This window comes from Lissotriton vulgaris, chromosome 1_2 (genome assembly GCF_964263255.1).
Source record: "Lissotriton vulgaris chromosome 1_2, aLisVul1.2, whole genome shotgun sequence".
NCBI classification, from domain to species: Eukaryota; Metazoa; Chordata; class Amphibia; order Caudata; family Salamandridae; genus Lissotriton; species Lissotriton vulgaris.
The window spans coordinates 323,736,636-323,760,341 of NC_141686.1; the positions used below are offsets into that span (position 1 = coordinate 323,736,636).

Below are 23,706 nucleotides of genomic sequence, written 5' to 3' on the forward strand. Positions count from 1 at the left end.
TTCAATCCCAACCATAATGAAACCGTTTTGCTGTCCAGAATCCAGCTGTTGTGGAGAGTCTGGTAGAGACCATTTATTCTTAAATAATACATTGGGAGGGGTTGGAGGTGAAGGCTATCAGAAAGGGGGAGACTAGGGTGTAGTGGCTCTGGGCACTGGGCTTTTGGGTGGAAATGTTACTGGGCTGTCTAGTGATGAAATCCTTGACCCTGGGATGAGGGTGCAATTGAGATCTTGGGCCTAGTGCGCAGAAGTGAAGAACCAACCATCCTGACTGTGGCTCAGTTGGAGAGAGCCAAGAACTGCTTTTTGTTTGTTTCCTTTGAAAATCCCTGCTTGCAAGTGACCAATCCTTCCTCTTTGCCCCTCCTTGTTTTTTGATTCCTCCCATGGAGCAGGGACCGAATATTGTATCTTTACAGTTTGGTTGTTTATCTGTTATTTCGGTGCCCATATTTTATTACATCTTCCCTCACGCCCGCTCCTTCCACTGTTGCTTTCATCCTTTCTGCACCTCTCGCCCTGTTGCTTGTTTTATAGAGCTGTTGCCCTTTGTCATCTCTTTACAGCATTAAAATGTGCAAATGAGGGTTGGTTATGGATACTGTAAAATGATTCATGCAAACTCCGCATCTTAGGTTGAACACATTACAGTAGTACGGACAAAGGCTGGTGTCCACTGGAATTGAATGTACATAGAGGGTGAGAGGTCGTAGTAGTATGTTTGCGCCTCTCTGTTCCTTAACTACTGTCTTGTTCTGCCTCTCCTGCCCTCTGCCAACCTCTTCTCCTGCCAGAGGGTCACCTACCGCCCTTCTCCATTCTGAGGGTCTGTCTGCTATTCTTTGTTGCCCTTCAGTCTGCCCCATGCTGGCTGGGTATGTTGCCCCCCTCAACTCAGCACCACCTCTGATCTTATTTATCCTACACCCTGACACCATCTGATGCTGAACTGGCCCTTATCCCCCTGTCCACTCTCTTTTGCCCCTTCTGGATCTGGGCTTAGTTGCCTTGCTCCAGCTCGGACCAGTCCACCCCTGGATTGCTGCCCCCACGCTTCCGCTCAGTCTGGTCTCTCTCCACCCCTGCCCAGCTGACGGTGTTCTCTCATTCTGCACCACACTAGAGTCTACTCTCTCTCTCTCCCATCCTTCACTCCTCGGGGTCTAGTCTCCATCTTCCAGCTCAGGCCAGTCTGTGCCTGGACTGCTGGGTCTCTCCCTCCTCACTACCCTCCCGGCTCTGGTCTCCCTTCTCCCAGCTCTGACTGGTTGGCTCCGGTCTCCCTCCTCCCAAGCTCTGTCTGGCTGGCTCTGGTCTCCCTCCTCCCAAGCTCTGTCTGGCTGGCTCTGGTCTTCCTCCCTCCTCCCAGGTCTGGCTGGCTCTGGTCTCCCTCCTTCAGCTCTGGCTGGCTCTGGTCTCCCTCCTTCAGCTCTGGCTGGCTCTGGTCACCCTCTCTCCTCCCAGTTCTGGCTGGCTCTGGTCTCCCTCCCTCCTCCCAAGCTCTGTCTGGCTGGCTCTGGTCTCCCTCCCTCCTCCCAAGCTCTGTCTGGCTGGCTCTGGTCTCCCTCCTCCCAAGCTCTCTGGCTGGCTCTGGTCTCCCTCCTCCCAGCTCTGGCTGGCTGGCTCTGGTTTCTCTCCCTCCTCCCAAGCTCTGTCTGGCTGGCTCTGGTCTCCCTCCTCCCAAGCTCTGTCTGGCTCTGGTCTCCCTCCTCCCAAGCTCTGGCTGGCTGGCTCTGGTCTCCCTCCTCCCAAGCTCTGTCTGGCTCTGGTCTCCCTCCTCCCAAGCTCTGGCTGGCTGGCTCTGGTCTCCCTCCTCCCAAGCTCTGGCTGGCTGGCTCTGGTCTCCCTCCTCCCAAGCTCTGTCTGGCTCTGGTCTCCCTCCTCCCAAGCTCTGTCTGTCTGGCTCTGGTCTCCCTCCTCCCAAGCTCTGTCTGTCTGGCTGGCTCTGGTCTCCCTCCTCCCAGCTCTGTCTGGCTGGCTCTGGTCTCCCTCCTCCCAGCTCTGTCTGGCTGGCTCTGGTCTCCCTCCTCCCAGCTCTGTCTGGCTGGCTCTGGTCTCCCTCCTCCCAGCTCTGTCTGGCTGGCTCTGGTCTCCCTCCTCCCAGCTCTGTCTGGCTGGCTCTGGTCTCCCTCCTCCCAGCTCTGGCTGGCTATCTCTGGTCTCCCTCCTCCCAGCTCTGGCTGGCTATCTCTGGTCTCCCTCCTCCCAGCTCTGGCTGGCTATCTCTGGTCTCCCTCCTCCCAGCTCTGGCTGGCTAGCTCTGGTCTCCCTCCTCCCAAGCTCTGGCTGGCTGGCTCTGGTCTCCCTCCTCCCAAGCTCTGTCTGTCTGGCTCTGGTCTCCCTCCTCCCAAGCTCTGTCTGTCTGGCTCTGGTCTCCCTCCTCCCAAGCTCTGTCTGTCTGGCTGGCTCTGGTCTCCCTCCTCCCAGCTCTGTCTGGCTGGCTCTGGTCTCCCTCCTCCCAGCTCTGTCTGGCTGGCTCTGGTCTCCCTCCTCCCAGCTCTGGCTGGCTATCTCTGGTCTCCCTCCTCCCAGCTCTGGCTGACTATCTCTGGTCTCCCTCCTCCCAGCTCTGGCTGGCTAGCTCTGGTCTCCCTCCTCCCAGCTCTGGCTGGCTAGCTCTGGTCTCCCTCCTCCCAAGCTCTCTGGCTGGCTGGCTCTGGTCTCCCTCCTCCCAAGCTCTCTGGCTGGCTGGCTCTGATCTCCCTCCTCACAAGCTCTCTGGCTGGCTGGCAGTGGTCTCCCGCCTCCCAAGCTCTCTGGTTGGCTCTGGTCTCCCTCCTCCCAGCTCTGTCTGGCTGGCTCTGGTCTCCCTCCTCCCAGCTCTGTCTGGCTGGCTCTGGTCTCCCTCCTCCCAAGCTCTCTGGCTGGCTCTGGTCTCCCTCCTCCCAAGCTCTGTCTGGCTGGCTCTGGTCTCCCTCCTCCCAAGCTCTCTGGCTGGCTCTGGTCTCCCTCCTCCCAAGCTCTCTGGCTGGCTCTGGTCTCCCTCCTCCCAAGCTCTCTGGCTGGCTCTGGTCTCCCTCCTCCCAAGCTCTCTGGCTGGCTCTGGTCTCCCTCCTTCCAGCTCTGGCTGGCTCTGGTCTCCCTCCTCCCAGCTCTGGCTGGCTGGCTCTGGTCTCCCTCCTCCCACTCTGGCTGGCTGGCTCTGGTCTCCCTCCTCCCAGCTCTGTCTGGCTGGCTCTGGTCTCCCTCCTCCCAGCTCTGTCTGGCTGGCTCTAGTCTCCCTCCTCCCAGCTCTGTCTGGCTGGCTCTGGTCTCCCTCCTCCCAGCTCTGTCTGGCTGGCTCTGGTCTCCCTCCTCCCAGCTCTGTCTGGCTGGCTCTGGTCTCCTTCCTCCCAGCTCTGTCTGGCTGGTTCTGGTCTCCCTCCTCCCAAGCTCTGTCTGGCTGGCTCTGGTCTCCCTCCTCCCAGCTCTGGCTGGCTGGCTCTGGTCTCCCTCCTCCCAGCTCTGGCTGGCTGGCTCTGGTCTCCCTCCTCCCAGCTCTGGCTGGCTGGCTCTGGTCTCCCTCCTCCCAAGCTCTCTGGCTGGCTGGCTCTGGTCTCCCTCCTCCCAAGCTCTCTGGCTGGCTGGCTCTGGTCTCCCGCCTCCCAAGCTCTCTGGTTGGCTCTGGTCTCCCGCCTCCCAGCTCTGACTGGCTGGCTCTGGTCTCCCTCCTCCCAGCTCTGTCTGGCTGGCTCTGGTCTCCCTCCTCCCAAGCTCTGTCTGGCTGGTTCTGGTCTCCCTCCTCCCAAGCTCTGTCTGGCTGGCTCTGGTCTCCCTCCTCCCAGCTCTGGTCTCCCTCCTCCCAGCTCTGGCTGGCTGGCTCTGGTCTCCCTCCTCCCAGCTCTGTCTGGCTGGCTCTGGTCTCCCTCCTCCCAAGCTCTCTGGCTGGCTCTGGTCTCCCTCCTCCCAGCTCTGGCTGGCTATCTCTGGTCTCCCTCCTCCCAGCTCTGGCTGGCTCTGGTCTCCCTCCTCCCAGCTCTGGCTGGCTATCTCTGGTCTCCCTCCTCCCAGCTCTGGCTGGCTCTGGTCTCCCTCCTCCCAGCTCTGTCTGGCTGGCTCTGGTCTCCCTCCTCCCAGCTCTGTCTGGCTGGCTCTGGTCTCCCTCCTCCCAGCTCTGTCTGGCTGGCTCTGGTCTCCCTCCTCCCAGCTCTGGCTGGCTATCTCTGGTCTCCCTCCTCCCAGCTCTGGCTGGCTATCTCTGGTCTCCCTCCTCCCAGCTCTGGCTGGCTATCTCTGGTCTCCCTCCTCCCAGCTCTGGCTGGCTCTGGTCTCCCTCCTCCCAGCTCTGGCTGGCTGGCTCTGGTCTCCCTCCTCCCAGCTCTGTCTGGCTGGCTCTGGTCTCCCTCCTCCCAAGCTCTGTCTGTCTGGCTCTGGTCTCCCTCCTCCCAAGCTCTGGCTGGCTGGCTCTGGTCTCCCTCCTCCCAGCTCTGTCTGGCTGGCTCTGGTCTCCCTCCTCCCAAGCTCTGTCTGTCTGGCTCTGGTCTCCCTCCTCCCAGCTCTGTCTGGCTGGCTCTGGTCTCCCTCCTCCCCAGCTCTGTCTGTCTGGCTCTGGTCTCCCTCCTCCCAAGCTCTGTCTGTCTGGCTCTGGTCTCCCTCCTCCCAAGCTCTGGCTGGCTGGCTCTGGTCTCCCTCCTCCCAGCTCTGTCTGGCTGGCTCTGGTCTCCCTCCTCCCAAGCTCTGTCTGTCTGGCTCTGGTCTCCCTCCTCCCAAGCTCTGGCTGGCTGGCTCTGGTCTCCCTCCTCCCAGCTCTGGCTGGCTCTGGTCTCCCTCCTCCCAGCTCTGGCTGGCTATCTCTGGTCTCCCTCCTCCCAGCTCTGGCTGGCTGGCTCTGGTCTCCCTCCTCCCAGCTCTGTCTGGCTGGCTCTGGTCTCCCTCCTCCCAGCTCTGTCTGGCTATCTCTGGTCTCCCTCCTCCCAGCTCTGGCTGGCTATCTCTGGTCTCCCTCCTCCCAGCTCTGGCTGGCTCTGGTCTCCCTCCTCCCAGCTCTGGCTGGCTATCTCTGGTCTCCCTCCTCCCAGCTCTGGCTGGCTATCTCTGGTCTCCCTCCTCCCAGCTCTGGCTGGCTATCTCTGGTCTCCCTCCTCCCAGCTCTGGCTGGCTAGCTCTGGTCTCCCTCCTCCCAGCTCTGTCTGGCTGGCTCTGGTCTCCCTCCTCCCAGCTCTGGCTGGCTGGCTCTGGTCTCCCTCCTCCCAGCTCTGTCTGTCTGGCTCTAGTCTCCCTCCTCCCAGCTCTGTCTGGCTGGCTCTGGTCTCCCTCCTCCCAAGCTCTGTCTGTCTGGCTCTGGTCTCCCTCCTCCCAAGCTCTGTCTGGCTGGCTCTGGTCTCCCTCCTCCCAAGCTCTGTCTGGCTGGCTCTGGTCTCCCTCCTCCCAAGCTCTGTCTGGCTGGCTCTGGTCTCCCTCCTCCCAGCTCTGTCTGGCTGGCTCTGGTCTCCCTCCTCCCAGCTCTGTCTGGCTGGCTCTGGTCTCCCTCCTCCCAGCTCTGTCTGGCTGGCTCTGGTCTCCCTCCTCCCAAGCTCTGTCTGTCTGGCTCTGGTCTCCCTCCTCCCAAGCTCTGTCTGGCTGGCTCTGGTCTCCCTCCTCCCAAGCTCTGTCTGGCTGGCTCTGGTCTCCCTCCTCCCAGCTCTGTCTGGCTCTGGTCTCCCTCCTCCCAGCTCTGTCTGGCTGGCTCTGGTCTCCCTCCTCCCAAGCTCTGTCTGGCTCTGGTCTCCCTCCTCCCAAGCTCTGTCTGTCTGTCTGGCTCTGGTCTCTCTCCTCCCAGCTCTGTCTGGCTGGCTCTGGTCTCCCTCCTCCCAAGCTCTGTCTGTCTGGCTCTGGTCTCCCTCCTCCCAGCTCTGTCTGGCTGGCTCTGGTCTCCCTCCTCCCAGCTCTGTCTGGCTGGCTCTGGTCTCCCTCCTCCCAGCTCTGTCTGGCTGGCTCTGGTCTCCCTCCTCCCAGCTCTGTCTGGCTGGCTCTGGTCTCCCTCCTCCCAGCTCTGGTCTCCCTCCTCCCAGCTCTGGCTGGCTGGCTCTGGTCTCCCTCCTCCCAGCTCTGTCTGGCTGGCTCTGGTCTCCCTCCCTCCTCCCAAGCTCTGTCTGGCTGGCTCTGGTCTCCCTCCTCCCAGCTCTGGCTGGCTGGCTGGCTCTGGTCTCCCTCCTCCCAGCTCTGTCTGGCTGGCTCTGGTCTCCCTCCCTCCTCCCAAGCTCTGTCTGGCTGGCTCTGGTCTCCCTCCTCCCAAGCTCTGTCTGTCTGTCTGGCTCTGGTCTCTCTCCTCCCAGCTCTGTCTGGCTGGCTCTGGTCTCCCTCCTCCCAAGCTCTGTCTGTCTGGCTCTGGTCTCCCTCCTCCCAAGCTCTGTCTGTCTGGCTCTGGTCTCCCTCCTCCCAGCTCTGTCTGGCTGGCTCTGGTCTCCCTCCTCCCAGCTCTGTCTGGCTGGCTCTGGTCTCCCTCCTCCCAGCTCTGGTCTCCCTCCTCCCAGCTCTGGCTGGCTGGCTCTGGTCTCCCTCCTCCCAGCTCTGGCTGGCTGGCTCTGGTCTCCCTCCTCCCAGCCCTGTCTGGCTGGCTCTGGTCTCCCTCCTCCCAAGCTCTGTCTGGCTGGCTGGCTCTGGTCTCCCTCCTCCCAAGCTCTGTCTGGCTGGCTGGCTCTGGTCTCCCTCCTCCCAGCTCTGTCTGGCTGGCTCTGGTCTCCCTTCTCCCAGCTCTGGCTGGCTGGCTCTGGTCTCCCTCCTCCCAGCTCTGTCTGGCTGGCTCTGGTCTCCCTTCTCCCAGCTCTGGCTGGCTGGCTCTGGTCTCCCTCCTCCCAGCTCTGTCTGGCTGGCTCTGGTCTCCCTTCTCCCAGCTCTGGCTGGCTGGCTCTGGTCTCCCTCCTCCCAGCTCTGTCTGGCTGGCTCTGGTCTCCCTCCTCCCAAGCTCTGTCTGTCTGGCTCTGGTCTCCCTCCTCCCAAGCTCTGTCTGGCTGGCTCTGGTCTCCCTCCTCCCAGCTCTGTCTGGCTGGCTCTGGTCTCCCTCCTCCCAGCTCTGTCTGGCTGGCTCTGGTCTCCCTCCTCCCAAGCTCTGTCTGGCTGGCTCTGGTCTCCCTCCTCCCAGCTCTGTCTGGCTGGCTCTGGTCTCCCTCCTCCCAGCTCTGTCTGGCTGGCTCTGGTCTCCCTCCTCCCAAGCTCTGTCTGTCTGGCTCTGGTCTCCCTCCTCCCAAGCTCTGTCTGTCTGGCTCTGGTCTCCCTCCTCCCAAGCTCTGGCTGGCTGGCTCAAACCGCCCTGTCTGTCTCTCCTTAAGTGGCATGTCCGTCCTCTTTTCCCAGCCCATCATTATGCTAGTTTCCGGTCTTCATAGTGTGGGTAAACCCTGACCGTAGCAGACAAACACTATTTTTGTGAGGAACAGTGTGTTCGGAGGACCGTTCTTGGTAGTGCGTTTAGGTACTTTCAGGCGAGTGTATCAAGAAACCTAAAAGTGCAGTTCTATTTGTCTCACTCCGCCTTATAACCTACCCTACTATCAAAGCGTGCGTGGTGTTGGAATAGTAAATACCCACTTCCTTCTGCTCAGTGGTATGTAGTTTTGCGCATGCGCGGCATGTGCTGCAAGGTGTGTATGTTGGATGGAGGTGGGTGGGGCTGGTGCAGAACCGGTTGGACCAGTCCAGGACAGTCTCGGGAGCAGCGGTGAAGAGCAGCGGCCCCACCCTGTGTTCCAGCTCTGAGGTGTGTGGAAGAGGTGGGTGGGGGAGGGGAGTCCACGGTGGAGGCCCCATGTCGCAGCCAGAGCGTGGAGCCCAATCTCGGCCCAAGAAACTGGAGTCTCTTGTGCTCTGACCACTTTCCTGAGACCCACAACCGCCTCCCCAAATACAGCCACTCGGGATCATTGTCGAGTCAAGCTCAGTCTGTGGCAACAGAGGGAGGCAGGCTGGTCTGAGGTTCCACGGTCTTACTCTTGCATTGTGTGTGCGCCTGAGGTCCCACGGTCTTACTCCTGCAGTGTGTGCGCCTGAGGTCCCACGGTCTTACTCCTGCAGTGTGTGCGCCTGAGGTCCCACGGTCTTACTCCTGCAGTGTGTGTGCGCCTGAGGTCCCACGGTCTTACTCCTGCAGTGTGTGTGTGCCTGAGGTCCTACTCCTGCAGTGTGTGTGTGTGCGCGCCCGAGGTCTCTGTCTTACTCCTGCAGTGTGTGCGCCTGAGGTCCCACGGTCTTACTCCTGCAGTGTGTGTGTGCCTGAGGTCCCACGGTCTTACTCCTGCAGTGTGTGTGCGCCTGAGGTCCCACGGTCTCACTCCTGCAGTGTGTGTGTGTGCGCCTGAGGTCCCACGGTCTTACTCCTGCAGTGTGTGTGCGCCTGAGGTCCCACGGTCTTACTCCTGCAGTGTGTGTGCGCCTGAGGTCCCACGGTCTTACTCCTGCAGTGAGTGTGTGCCTGAGGATGGCTCGAGTTCCCACAGGCTGTTGATGCTGAGGTGAAGGTGCCTGGAAGCCCCACAGGCCGTTGGTGATGAAGAGAGGGTGTGTCTGAGGTCCAGTCTAGGAAAAATCCCTGGGTACACACTATCAAAGAAATTCACTCTATTTTCATACCTTTTCAGTCTAGGTATTCATACACTTGTACTCCCACCAACACAACCCAATCAATCACGGTGATGGTAAATGGTCAATTTCCACACCAAAATTGAACGTTCACAATCTCTTGAATAAAAGACCATACAGAAATATACATACACATAAACGAATTAAAATTTCAAAGAATAATCTTTGAACCTATGCATTAAAAGAACAAATATTCAACATAATTCAATATAGACATTGGGCAAGCATAATTTCATTTATCTACATTAATGTATCAAAATTATAAACATGTTAAAAACAAATAGAGCAAACAAATACTATACAATCGTAAGAAGAATCCCCTACACAATGTGGCCTTTAAATTCCTTCGCCACTTTAATATCTAGATCCAATGGTCTTCAATTGATTTGCACGTGGTATGGTCAATAGTACCCTAAATGTGTTAGTATCTATTGCTTCGCAGACCCTACTTGGATTCTACACACAAAAAAAAGGAATGCGTCTGAGGTCCCACAGGCTATCACTCATGAAGTGAGGGTGTGCCTGAGGATGGTCTGAGGTGACACAACTATTAGTGCTGAAGTGAATGTATCCCTTAGGGTGGGCAGTCTTACTCCTGAAGTGAGGGTGTGCCGGAGGATGGTCTGAGGTTCCATAGTCTTATTCCTTAAGTGAAGGAGTCCCAGACGTCCCATAATCTGGCTGTTACTCCTGAAGGCCTGAAGGGAGGGTGACCTGAGGGTGTTGCGAGTTCTCACAGGCGGCTGCTACTGCTGAGTGAGGGTGTTGCTGAGGTCCCACAGGCTATTACTGCTGGTGAGGGGGTTCCTGGGGGCAGCGTGAGGTCCCACAGGCCATTACTGCTGGTGAGGGGGTTCCTGGGGGCAGCGTGAGGTCCCAGAGGCTATTGCTGCTGGTGAGGGGGGTTCCTGGGGGCAGCGTGAGGTCCCACAGGCCATTACTGCTGGTGAGGGGGTTCCTGGGGGCGGCGTGAGGTCCCAGAGGCTATTCCTGCTGGTGAGGGGGGTTCCTGGGGGCAGCGTGAGGTCCCACAGGCTATTACTGCTGGTGAGGGGGGTTCCTGGGGGCAGCGTGAGGTCCCACAGGCTATTACTGCTGGTGAGGGGGGTTCCTGGGGGCAGCGTGAGGTCCCAGAGGCTATTAGTGCTGGTGAGGGGGGTTCCTGGGGGCAGCGTGAGGTCCCACACGCTATTACTGCTGGTGAGGGGGGTTCCTGGGGGCAGCGTGAGGTCCCAGAGGCTATTAGTGCTGGTGAGGGGGGTTCCTGGGGGCAGCGTGAGGTCCCACAGGCTATTACTGCTGGTGAGGGGGGTTCCGGGGGGCAGCGTGAGGTCCCAGAGGCTATTCGTGCTGGTGTGGGGGGGTTTCTGGGGGCAGCGTGAGGTCCCACAGGCTACTATTGCTGGTGAGGGGGGTTCCTGGGGGCAGCGTGAGGTCCCACAGGCTATTACTGCTGGTGAGGGGGTTTCTGGGGGCGGCGTGAGGTCCCAGAGGCTATTACTGCTGGTGAGGGGGGTTCCTGGGGGCAGCGTGAGGTCCCACAGGCTATTACTGCTGGTGAGGGGGGTTCCTGGGGGCAGCGTGAGGTCCCACAGGCTATTTCTGCTGGTGAGGGGGGTTCCTGGGGGCAGCGTGAGGTCCCCGAGGCTATTACTGCTGGTGAGGGGGGTTCCTGGGGGCAGCGTGAGGTCCCAGAGGCTATCCTGCATGAAGTGAGGTTGTGCCTGAGGATGGCCTGAGGTCTCACAGACTTGGTGCGGTAGTCAGGTGTCCCTTGGGGTGGCCAGTCTTACTTCTGAATGAAGGGTGTCTAAGGTCCCGTAGTGTTACTCCTTAAGTGAGGGTGTGCCTGAGGATGGCTTGAGGTTCCATAGTCTGGCTGTTACTGCTGAAGGCCAGAAGGGAGGGTGACCTGAGGGTATCGTGAGGTCCCACAGGCGGCTCCTACTGCTGGTTGAGGGGGTTACTGAGGGCAAGGTGAGGTCCCACATGCTATTACTGCTGGTGAGGGGGGTTCCTGGGGGCAGCGTGAGGTCCCAGAGGCTATTAGTGCTGGTGAGGGGGGTTCCTGGGGGCAGCGTGAGGTCCCACAGGCTATTATAGCTGGTGAGGGGGGTTCCTGGGGGCAGCGTGGGGTCCCAGAGGCTGTTACTGCTGTTAAGGGGGTCCCTGAGGGTATCTGCGTGGCTGCTGTTGAGGGGGTCCCTGAGGGTATCTGCGTGGCTGCTGTTGAGGGGGTCCCTGAGGGTATCTGCGTGGCTGCTGTTGAGGGGGTCCCTGAGGGTATCTGGGTGGCTGCTGTTGAGGGGGTCCCTGAGGGTATCTGGGTGGCTGCTGTTGAGGGGGTCCCTGAGGGTATCTGGGTAGCTGCAGCAGAGTCCGGACCCAGGCTCAGAAGGGGGTGGATTACCTTTAAGGCCATCGGTAGGTGGCAGGTAAAGGGATTTTATCCTGAGCCCGCAGACAGCAAGACTCGCTGGTTCCAGAAAGACCTAAGAATGTGATGTGTGATGCGAGATCCCCCAGTCAATTTTGGCTCTAGATTATGCTGCATTACAGCAAAGAGACCAGAGTCCGCAAGTTCCAGAACTAGCGAAAACTGAGTCTGGAAAAAGTGACTTCCCTGCGGTCCGGCTGAAGCACGTGCAGAGAAAGGGCATGTGACCCCCTGGGCTATTATTGGCAGCACTGGGGGTGATGGATCCACCCTGAGGCACAGGTTGGCAAAAGGAGGTTCACTCAAGATCCTACACTGACAGATGCCTAGCCTGGAGCCAGCCTGCCCAAGCTTCGGAACGTGCCCGAAGGCATAGTTTGTTGTAGCCCTGCACTAAATTGTAATTAGACAGCGCTTAATAGACAAAGCCTCGAACGAAGCGCTTTCAGTGAATAGCGCGCTACTCTGGAACCCAAAAAGGATTGGTGGTGGGTTAGTTCAGGGAAATGTGTAAATTGAGCAGTGGATACGAGTGTTAGTTGGGTTGAAAAGGATAAAGGAGGGAAGAGTCTAGAAAGGGGTATTTGGGAGATCAGGGCAGTGAGAATGGTACACAGGTTTACTGTAATGACGGAGTAGATCACCACATGTTTTGTGAGTTTACAATGTGTTTTGTTCGTAGTCAGCCACCCTGAGCTGGTGGGGGGTGTCTCCTCAGTCATCCTCACTATATAACCCCACCCCCCAAGAGTGTGCGCCCCCCCCCCCCCAAGAGTGTGCGCCCCCCCCCCCCAAGCTGCAGAGTCCCCATAACATGCCACAACTGCAAAGAACTTGTATACCGTTTACCTCTCTTAGGGTGGGCACTACAGGAATGGATGCAGCTTCCTCTTGAGTAAATGTCTCCCCCTTTTCCCCTCTTGTAGGGTTTGCCGCAGAGTGAGGACGTTTGACGGTGTGCACGGAAGGAGGCCATATCCCCAGTCGCCGGACCCCCGTGGAAGAGGTACAGTGGGGGCTGAAATGCTGTTTGTGCCTGAAGTTTGTGCATGTGTGGGGGTCTGTATATTCGGCTTATGTCTCATAAGACTGGTACCCAGCCTGGATCTCAGCTGTCTTCTTCAGGATGCTATCCTCACACCCTGGCAGTTCTGTGGGCGCCACACCAAGGCGCTGAAGAGCCAGCCTGTGGTGGGTGACCAACCTCTGTCATGGGGCGTGCTGGGGCAAGGAGACTGAGGCGGGACCTTACCGGCTCCATCCCCCATCCCAAAGGCAGGGGACCGCAGTGAGCGAAGAGTAACACCTATGGTGAAATCCAAGTCTAAAGGATGCTTGAATGTAGAATTACTTCAGCAAACATTGAAGATCCCTTAAACAACTACTCACATGGGTGGTGTGGCGGTGCAGGAAGAGCTTGGCAGACGCAGGCCTCCACTATGGAGCTTCCTCATCCCAGGATTATGGAAGCTAGTTTGTGAGCTCTTTCAAGTTGGCATTGTGATTCAGGCTAGTAAAGGTGGGCCCACTCCTGTCGCCCTCCCCACCCCGATTTCCCCCACACTCTCACTCCCCCAGTGGATGGTTAAACTCTGCATTACCCTGCATATCTAGACCACGCAGCTTGCACCCGGAGTGTGCCATGCAGGGGGCGCCGTAGCTAGAAAGTCCAAATCCACATGCTCTTGTCTGTATAGCTCTGGGGCTGGTCACTTGAGAGGGCTCTAGGAGATAATGTCCTGTTGATTTTCCCTCCTGACCACAGAGGTGAGAGAGACCCTCCCTGTGGGTGAGATGTACCGAGGGAAGATGTCTTGCAGTATGTGGGCTCTGAAGCGGACACCATTAATCCTTATTTTAATGTAAAGGTTGATATAGGGCGTATGCCATGCTCTAGCTGCTTTAGAGCCATTTATAGGAAGAGCTGAAGGATGGAAAAGGCAAAGCTGATGCCAGTGATATAACCTGAGGCTTGGAATCATTGCCCTGAGTGTAGCCGATGGGTTTACGGTGCCCATGTGTATTTAAGAGTGACATGCACTCATGTTTGTTGTGTAGCGCTACTTATCATAGTTCTGCCACCTCAATGGGGTGTAACTAATGGTGCTGCTAATTTGACGGTATACAGTATACCATTCTCACTAGGATTTCACCTAACTGATCTGCGGGGGTCCAATACGTGACCTTTGGTTATATTTGATGTAATTGACTAGTGTTTAACTCGCTGTGACATGCTACATGGCATATAGAACTCTTTATGGCTAAGATGGAGAGTTGCACATCAGTAACGTGGTGCTTTGAAGCACTTGCACCGCATCCATCTGTTGTGGGTGAGAACCGTGAAGCACCTATCTGGCTGGTACGATACGAGCACTTCTGTGTTCTGCAGGGGTGAGGTCAGGTGTGGCCTACACTGTGGGCTTGGATCCCTTGGGGCTGATTATGTGATGGGCAGTGTAGTGCCACCTCTCTGCTTTGGTTACTGATTTGGCAGGGGGCCCTTTAGTCCAGGTGGCACCTAAGCCTTCTGTCCACAGTGGCTTCCTACTGGCTTTGCTGCTATAAGAAGTGACGCTACAACAAAGCAGCTACCCTCTGCACCGGTGGTGGGTGGAGAGGCCCAAAACATGCCAGCCACTGGTGGGCCCTCGAAGGCATTGTTCTTCGAAGAGTGGAGTCAGAGCCTTTCACTTGCTTCAGCAGCTCGTTAGCCCTTCTCTAGCCCGGGTTTATTGACTGTTGGCACACATGGATCAATGTTTACAGCTTCCAAGGGTATGTGCCAGTGGGCACAGACTGTGCTCGAAGAATACTGTGTGCTGTTTATGAAGGGGAAAGGTGCCAGCTTTCACCTTGTGGTCTAGATGTGTGATGCACAGCCAGCTGTGATGTAATAGGGGCTTGTGTCACGTTAACCTAGCTATAGAATGGCGTCGACCAGGGGGTTACAGAGGGGAGGGCTTTCAAGGGATGGTTGCCTTGCAGGGATGAAGGAGAGTTGTAGAGTGGACTGTGGGGTGAGGGGGCCTGGTGCCTGGGTGGGGGCATGGGAATACCTCCTGTAGTGGCTCGAAGCTCTGTGTCCTCGAGGGCGAGTTGTGTGATGAGCCCCTGGTCTGGAGTGGAGAAGGGAGGGATGGGGACTGGGTGGAGGGTGCCTGGCGGGGAGTCCCTCGTCTTAGGTGCTCGTCTGGAGTGTCTGGCACATTTTGTTTGCAGCATTGCCCGGTGTGTGGCAGCGGGTTGGCCCCACGCCCCCCCCCCCCCCCTCCCCCCTGGCGGGCCCCAGCTGTCCTTCTGGTCCTGGGTGGGGGCTGGAACAGTGTTGGTAAACAACCGTGGTGAGTGCACGCGCCCCGTCACGCCTTGCGTCACAGCGTGGGTGCGTCATGGACGCGGCGCCGGTGACGTCAGCAGTGCAGGTAGCGCGAGAGAGGCCAAGGTCACCGTGAGATGACCTCTACCAGAGCAGGAGGATGACCCTGAGCCGTGAGCAAGGAAGCAGCGGCGGCCACGGCCCCCATACCGCCCCGGGCTTGGAGCGTAGGACCAGCCGGAGGGCCTGTGGGTGTAAACCATAACACGCGCCCGGTGGCGTTTTGCGTCACACCGTCGATGCGTCATGAACGCGGCGCCGGGACGTCAGGTGCAGGCCGTGACGTCACCGCGCTCAGACGGCGGGCCGCCGGTGTGGGGCCTGGTCATGGGGCGGCCTCACCCGGTCCGGCTCCTCTGAGGCCCGTGAGCCCTCTCCAGGGGCCGGGGCTCGGACGCTCTACCCGGCCACGCCCCAGCCTTTCACCCGTGTGCGCGGGCGGGCTGCCATAGGTCACTTGGGCCCGCTCCACGAGCACGGCTCCGTCTACATTACAACTACAACTCCCAGAGTGCCCCGGGGTCCAGAGCCGAGCCTCGATAGGGAGGTTAGAGGGCAGCTTAGGTGGACAGGAAGAGGGCTGGGGGGCACCAGCCTGGCCCCGGGGGAGGGGTGGGGGGGAACCAGCCTGGCCCTGGGGGAGGGCTGGGGGGCACCAGCCTGGCCGTGGGGGGGGGGGGGTAACCAGCCTGGCCTTGGGGGAGGGGTGGGGGGCACCAGCCTGGCCCTGGGGGGGGGGGTCACCAGCCTGGCCCTGGGGGGGGGGGGTCACCAGCCTGGCCATGGGGGAGGGGTGGGGGGCACCAGCCTGGCCCTGGGGAGGCCGCAGTCCTCCCTGTACAGGCACGTGTCCCAGCTCATCCACGACCCCCGGTGAGCCTCACCTGTTGGCAGCCATCCCTCGCCCTTCCAGGGCCCCCGGGTGTGGGCGTTGTTTATCCACTGCACTCCTGCAGCTGTCCTCGCAGCCCCGGGCCCCGTGACCCTGGCAGGCCGCAGGGGGTGGCAGGTGTGCGGGTGCAGGGCTGGGGGGCGATCTTGAAATATCTTCTGTCATGAGCTCCGCTTCACAAGGGCTGATCACAGGCACCGCCGTGCGGAGTACGAGGGCAGCTAATGGAAGCTTGTGGCGCGGGGCCTGCAAAGACAGGGACTGTACTAGGGCCACGGTGGGACCTTCAGGACTCTCCAGACCTGGGGGTCCTGCAAAGGCAGGGACTGTACTAGGGCCACGGTGGGGACTGCAGGACTCTCCAGACCTGGGGGTCATTCAGGGGCTGGGACTGTACCAGGGCAATGGAGGGAGCTGCAGGACTCTCCAGCCATGGGGGGGGGGGGGGGGGCTGCAGAGCAATGGTGGGAGCTGCAGGCCTCTCCAGTCCTGGGGGCCCTGCAGGGGCTGTACCAGAGCAGTGGTGGGAGCTGCAGGACTCTCCAGCCAGGGGGGTCCTGCAGAGAGCAATGGTGGGAGCTGCAGCCCTCTCCAGACCTGGGGGCCACTCAGGGGCAGGGACTGTACCAGGGTAATGGTGGGAGCTGCAGGATTCTCCAGCCATGGTGGCCCTGCAGGGACTGTACCAGGGCAATGGTGGGAGCTGCAGCACTATACAGTCATGGGGACCCTGCTGGGACTGTACCAGGGCAATGGTGGGAGCTGTAGACTCTCCAGCCGTGGGGGCCCTGCAGGGACTGTACCAGGGCAATGGTGGGAGCTGCAGGGACTCTCCAGGCTTGGGGGTCCTGCAGAGGAGGGACTGTTTCAGGGTGGGGGTCCAAGTCTTTCCTGACCTAGTGCTTCTATGGAGGATGGGCTGTACCACCGGTGGAAGCTCCAAGGGTGTTGCGGAAGGGAGGGGGTGGGGGCGCTACGGAGGTGTCAAGGTCTGGATACCGTCTTGAGGAGGGGGCAGTACTAGTGCAAGGTTCGTGGGTGCCTGACCTGAGGGCCCTTCTAGGGATGGACCTGTGTGGTTTGCCTAATATTGGTGCCTCTGACTCTCCTCTCTCTCACATATCTCCTCCTGTACCTGCGTTACCTTCTCTCCAGCTCCCTCCTGCTCCACCTGGGCTCCCTCTCCATGCTCCTGACCTGTCCCCGCACTTCTCCCCCTCCTGTACCCCCTCCCTGCACCTCATGTCTCAGGAATGACAGGCATTGCTGATCCGATCTGCCGCACCTGCCAGATCCTGTCCCTGCCCTCCCATCCCTCGCCCTGTCTCCTGCGGGCCGGGCCTGCCCCTATCACTGCAGGGCTGGCTGCCGAGGCGTGGGAGGGAGGTGGGCGGCGGGCCCTTACTCACCAGTACACACCTTCCCGCCGGCTCACCCATTTCCTCTGTGCACTCCCGGTCACTGACATGACGAAGATCACATGGCGTGTGGTGGAGGAGGCAGTCATCTGACCCGCTAACTACGCTCTCTTCGCACCCACTAGCCAGCTAGCAGGGCTCTTGTCCAGGCCAGGGTCTTTGGTTGTGACCAGCCCCCCTTTCTGTGTGCTCACGTGTGGACGGAGCATTCACAGTATCGTCTCTTGGCACAAATGTGTGCGTACCCTCGGGTGGCACTGCCAAGCGGGCGCTGCTGCTGACTGCCTCGTGCCCCTTTCAGCGGGAAGAGTTGGTTTTTAGGTCTCGCCTAGACGAAAGCAAAAGCGAAGCTTTTGCTGTCTATGCGAGACAACTTATGTTGCCACTTTTCTGGGAATATTGTGGACATCAGACTGTTACAAGCTTTTTCTGCTGTAGTCAGGCTGTCACGAGCTTCTCCTTTGGAGATTTGACCTCGTGAGCGCGCCTTGACTGCATCTAATGGGCTGTGCTCTTTAGTCAGTTTCACTTTGACGCCTGCACTTTCAGAGTGAAATGAAACAATGTGTCTGGTAGTTGTTCCTGTGGAGTGCCTTCTGACCTCGTGAGCGCGCCTTGACTGCATCTAATGTGTGTGGCTTTTTTTTTCAACGTGGCCCGGGCGCTTGCTTCAGTCAGTTTCACTTTTAAGGTGCAGGCGTCAATGGGTCTGGTACTTGTTTTATTTCCATTTAATGCTCTTTGGAACAACAATTTTATATTACTTGTGTGTATTACCACTGGCCAGAATTTCAAAGACTTATATTCACGCAGGTGAAATAATACTATTGTGATTAGGGCCGATTTTTGGAGTCTGACCGTTCAGAGTGGAGCTTCAGAGTGGAGCTTCAGAGTGGAGCTTCAGAGTGGAGCTTCGGAGTGGAGCTTCGGAGTGGAGCTTCGGAGTGGAGCTTCGGAGTGGAGCTTCGGAGTGGAGCTTCGGAGTGGAGCGTGGAGCTTCAGAGTGGAGCTTCAGAGTGCAGAGTGGAGCTTCAGAGTGGAGCTTCAGAGTGCAGAGTGGAGCTTCAGAGTGGAGCTTCAGAGTGCAGAGTGGAGCTTCAGAGTGGAGCTTCAGAGTGCAGAGTGGAGCTTCAGAGTGGAGCTTCAGAGTGCAGAGTGGAGCTTCAGAGTGGAGCTTCAGAGTGCAGAGTGGAGCTTCAGAGTGGAGCTTCAGAGTGCAGAGTGGAGCTTCAGAGTGGAGCTTCAGAGTGGAGCTTCAGAGTGGAGCTTCAGAGTGGAGCTTCAGAGTGGAGCTTCAGAGTGGAGCTTCAGAGTGGAGCTTCAGAGTGTCAAGAGCAATGCCAATAGCTCTAACTTTAACAAAGGCAAAACCATTGCATTGTAAATGCTTGTTATTTTACCGAATCACATGCTCATGCTGCTGCCTGGTTTGTCTACATGCACACAGGCAGAATCACTCGGTACAAAATGGCTCCTGTTCACTCGTCAGTACGGTCTTGCGCCGCCCCACCTTCCCCCTGCCAAATACATTCATTCCAAATACTGCTTATTTTCATATCAGACTGACTTCTCACATCTGGGATAGCAGGGGCACCTTCCACAGTGATTAGTGCTTCACAAAAAATAATTCTCGGCTAGCGCTCAGAAGCCTTGAAGCTTTGATTGAATGACACTGCAGTTTGATGCCCCGCTCGTTTTTTGATGCTATGCGTTCCAGACACTGATTTTATTAAGACTCACTTGGAGCTCTAAACTGTCACTTGATCTTTCTTTGGGTCATTTCGTTTGCCCAGAAGGACTAACATATCTGTGAAACCCTCTTCTTTTATAGTTTGAGCATCGTCTTCGTTTAGCAGGATAACATTATACATTTGAAAATACAAATATCCGGGAAGAACAGAGAGCAAATCTCCGCGATGTTGGGCATTCTCCTATCATAAAGGAAGCGTGTTGGTGGGACCTGTGGCATCTAACGCATCATTTAACCCTATATGCGTGGGCACCTACCACAATAATGTATAGGATGAGTTTGTTCCGTTCCCGTTTTTAATTTGATGTAAAACTCAAATCACTGCACACTCTCTACTACACACTCTCTACTACACACTCTACTACAGTCACTACTCTCTACTACACATTCTGCTACACACTCTCTACTACAGTCACTACTCTCTGCTACGCACTCTACTCTCTACTACACTCTACTACACACTCTCTACTACACACTCTACTACACACTCTCTACTACAGTCACTACTCTCTGCTACGCACTCTACTCTCTACTACACACTCTACTACACACTCTACTACACACTCTCTACTACAGTCGCTACTCTCTACTACACACTGTACTACACACTCTACTACAGTCACTACTCTCTACTACACACTACTACACACTCTCTACTACAGTCACTACTCTCTACTACACACTCACTACACACTCACTACTACAGCCACTACTCTCTTCGACACACTCTATACTAGACACTCTCTACTACACACTATCTACTACAGTCACTACTCTCTACTACACACTGTACTACACACTCTACTACAGTCACTACTCTCTACTACACACTACTACACACTCTCTACTACAGTCACTACTCTCTACTACACACTCACTACTACAGCCACTACTCTCTTCGACACACTCTATACTAGACACTCTCTACTACACACTATCTACTACAGTCACTACTTACTACACTCTCTACTACACACTCTACTACACACTCTACTACACACTCTACTACACACTCTACTACACACTCTACTACACACTCTACATTACACACTACATTACACACTCTACATTACACACTCTACATTACACACTCTACATTACACACTCTCTACTACACACTCTCTACTACACACTCTCTACTACACACTCTACACTACACACTCTACACTACACACTCTACTACACTCTACTACACACTCTACTACACACTCTACTACACACACTCTACTACACACACTCTACTACACACCCTCTACTACACACCCTCTACTACACACCCTCTACTACACACCCTCTACTACACACCCTCTACTACACACCCTCTACTACTCTACTACACATTCTCTACTACACACTCACTACTTTCTACTACACTCTACTACAGACTCTCCACTCTCTACTCCACACTCTCTACTCCACACTCTACTCCACACTCTCTACTCCACACTCTCTTCTTCAATCTCTCTACCTCAATCTCTCTAATTCAATCTCTCTACCTCAATCTCTCTACTTCAATCTCTCTACTTCAATCTCTCTACTTCACATTCTGTATTACACACTCTCTACTACACACTCACTACTCTCTACTACACACTCTCTACTACACACTCTACTACACTCCCTACTACACATTCTCCTACACACTCTACTACACACTCTACTACACTCACCACTCTACTACACTCACCACTCTACTACACACTCACCACTCTACTACACACTCACCACTTTACTACACACTCACTAGTCTCTACTGCTGACTCTACTACACACTCTCTACTACACACTCTCTACTACACACTCTACTACACACTCTACTACACACTCACTACTCTCTACTACACACTCACTACTCTCTACTACACACTCACTACTCTCTACTACACACTCTACTACTCACTTACTACTCTCTACTCACTCTCTACTACTCACTACTACTCTCTCTACTACTCACTACTACTCTCTCTACTACTCTCTCTACTACTCACTCTCTACTACTCACTCTCTACTGCTCATGACAATGCCATTTATTTATCTGTTTCCAAAACCAACACATAAATAAAACATTTGTCATTTACAATGCCAAAAGCGCTAACTTTTGCAAAGGCGAGACCGTTGCATTGTAAATGCTTGTTACCTCAGTCTTTTCGTTTTCTCCTTCAGTGTATCTCTGGAGAAGTTGACACCTGGACAAGTCTGTCCCCTTCTTGCCTCTTAATCTATACCATTCTGTACCCTACAGCCGGACCCCTCTTAGTGTATAGCATTTTTGTACTCCTCTACCATCCTCGCCTTAGTCTGTACTGTACCCCCAGCATCTCCTTGGGCTGTAGTGGTCGTTAACCCCTCGCCTGGGGCTGTTGTAGTTTGTAACCCTTTGCCACCTGTTGGGCTGTGGCCCTCTATGCTCCTCCCCAACTTCTCGGGCGGTGGCCCACTCTGCTCCACCACCCCCCCCTCACCTTCTCGGGCAGTGACCTACTCTGCCCCCGCCAACCTTCTCGGGCGGTGGCCTACTCTGCCCCCCCAACCTTCTCGGGTGGTGGCCTTCTCTGCCCCCCACCAACTTTCTCGGGCGGTAGCCAACTCTGCCCCCCACCAACTTTCTCGGGCGGTAGCCAACTCTGCCCCCCACCAACCTTCTCGGGCTGTAGCCAACTCTGCCCCCACCAACCTTCTCGGGCTGTAGCCACCTCTGCCGCCCCCCCCCCCCACCTTCTCGTGCGGTGGCCCACTTGCCCCTCCCACCTTCTCGAGCAGTGGCCCACTCTGCTGCCCTCCCCCCCCCCCCCCACCCCCACCTTCTCGGGTGGTGGTCCACTCTGTGTTCCACTCTCTTGGGCGTTTAGCTGTACCCCCAGCATCTCCTTGGGCTGTAGTGGTCGTTAACCCCTCGCCTGGGGCTGTAGTAGTTTGTAACCCTTTGCCACCTGTTGGGCTGTGGCCCTCTATGCTCCTCCCCAACTTCTCGGGCGGTGGCCCACTCTGCTCCACCACCCCCCTCACCTTCTCGGGCAGTGACCTACTCTGCCCCCCGCCAACCTTCTCGGGCGGTGGCCTGCTCTGCCCTCTCCCAACCTTCTCGGGCGGTGGCCTACTCTGCCCCCCAACCTTCTCGGGTGGTGGCCTTCTCTGCCCCCCACCAACTTTCTCGGGCGGTAGCCAACTCTGCCCCCCACCAACTTTCTCGGGCGGTAGCCAACTCTGCCCCCCACCAACCTTCTCGGGCTGTAGCCAACTCTGCCCCCACCAACCTTCTCGGGCTGTAGCCAACTCTGCCGCGCCCCCCCCCACCTTCTCGCGCGGTGGCCCACTTGCCCCTCCCACCTTCTCGAGCAGTGGCCCACTCTGCTGCCCCCCTCCCACCTTCTCGGGTGGTGGTCCACTCTGTGTTCCACTCTCTTGGGCGTTTAGCTGTAGCTGTCTGTATGCTTGAGTTGCATGGAGTTCACGAGTGTGTGTGTGTGTGTGTGTACCTGTGTACCTGCACTGTAGCTGCATGGTGTTCATGTGTGTTTGGGTGCGTTTACACCCTGTATTGCTGATGCCTGGGATTTGCCTGTTGGGTGTGCTTGAGCCCTCGACTGTCTCTGGCAGTTCTGCAGCTCAGTTTTTTACTGTTTATTGTGCTTGAGCCCTTGTGTGGGTGGGGGTAGGTGTGTTTGTGGGGGGGGAGGGGGGGTGACTCTTGCACGGCTGGGAGAGACTTGTACTGCTGCATCGTCCTGGGCTTTCAGTATACAAAACTGTTGGTTTGGCCAGTGCTGGTCTTTTTAGCACTGCCACATGAAGGAATCATTCAGTGAAGCTTGTTCACCTCTGGCCTTGTCCCTTGAGAAGGGACAGGCTGGAACACATGTCTGCCCGTCGCCCCTCCCCACCCTTTCGCCCCTGGGGGGCGGCCTGATCGAAACTGCTTTCCCCAGTCGAGCAGTGACTTGTTGCAGACACGCACTCACAACCTGCAGCCCTTCCAAGGCCTGGTGCGGTGGAGCCTCCGGGCAGGGAGGGCTTGGAAGCAACTGTGGGAAGCGTTGGCTTCTTTGGAGTGTTGGACCTAGGCACATTGATGGGTGAGTGAATGGGAAACAGGCTCCTAGGGAGCACAGGAACAAGGCGTACTGGTGGATGAGCGAATGAACTCACAACCTGCAGCCCTTACAAGCCTTGGTGGGGTGGACCATGGATGAGTGAGTGAATGGGAAAATAGGCTCAGAGGGAGTGCAGGAACCAGGCACATGGATGGATGGATGAGTGGGAAAGGCTCCTAGGCAGCACATGAACCAGGCACAATGGTGGATAAGTGAATGAACTCCCAACCTGTAGCCCTTCCAAGTCCTTGTTCGGTAGAGCCTCTAAGCAGGGAGGGCTTGGAAGCAGCTGTGTGAAGCTGACCTTTAGGGAGCACTGGAACCAGGTGCACTGATGGATCAATGAGTGAGTGAATGGGAAACAGGCTCCTAGAGAGTTCAGGAACCAGCGACACTGGTAGATGGATGGATGGATGGATGGAAGGGTGAGTGAGTGAAACAGTGAATGGGAAAGATGCTTCTAGGTAGCCCGGGAACTAGGGACACGGATGGATTGATGAGTAAATGAATGAAACAGTAAGTAGGAAACCGGCGTCTAGGGTGCACAGGAACGAGTTGCACTTATAGATAAGTAAGTGAATTGTTCTTGTTAGATTATATTTATAGAGCGCCAATCACCAAAGGTCTCTAGGTGCTAGTAGCGTGGACCAGAGTCCCTTGGTCCCAAGTGTAATCCGCGCACTGAAGGAGAATTTAGTCGAATGCCTCAGTAAACAGATGGTTTTCAGTTTTTTCCTAAACTGAAGTAACAGGGGTTCCCTATGCATATTGTCCGGAAGCTTATTCCAGATCTGGGGGGATGACGACTGAAAAAGCCCATCCCCCCCAAAGTATTTCTGTTAAAGCACGGGCAGGCCAGCTGGCTGGCCTCAGATGACCGGAGGTGGCTTCTAGGCACATAGGGCTTCAGGCGATGTTTGATATATTTGGGCGCCACTCCATGTTTAGCTTTATGCGCAATAACAGACATTTGAACCTGACCCTCTGCTTGATAGGGAGCCAGTGTAACTGTTTTAGCAGTGGGGTAGCATGTGCTCTTCTTGGTAATTTAAAAATCAGCCTAGCTGGATCATTTGAACCACCTGGAGTTTCCCCAGAAGTTTGTTAGGGAGCCCTGTGTGTACTGCGTTGCCATAGTCCAAACGTGACAGTATTAGGGCCGTCACAAAGGTGTGTATGGTAGAGGAAGACCGCAGGGTACCAAGGT

At 56.8% G+C, this 23,706-nt stretch overlaps 1 protein-coding gene across 12 annotated transcripts in view; it reads left to right on the top strand.

Moving 5' to 3' along the window:
• CTNND1 (catenin delta 1) overlaps positions 1–23,706 on the top strand; it is a 246,753-nt gene that overhangs the window by 115,914 nt on the left and 107,133 nt on the right. For all 12 annotated transcript variants that reach the window (XM_086953393.1, XM_086953387.1, XM_086953394.1 and 9 more), the window contains exon 2: positions 11,899–11,978. The gene's annotated coding sequence lies outside the window, so the exon portion shown is untranslated. The remainder of the gene's footprint in view (positions 1–11,898; positions 11,979–23,706) is intronic.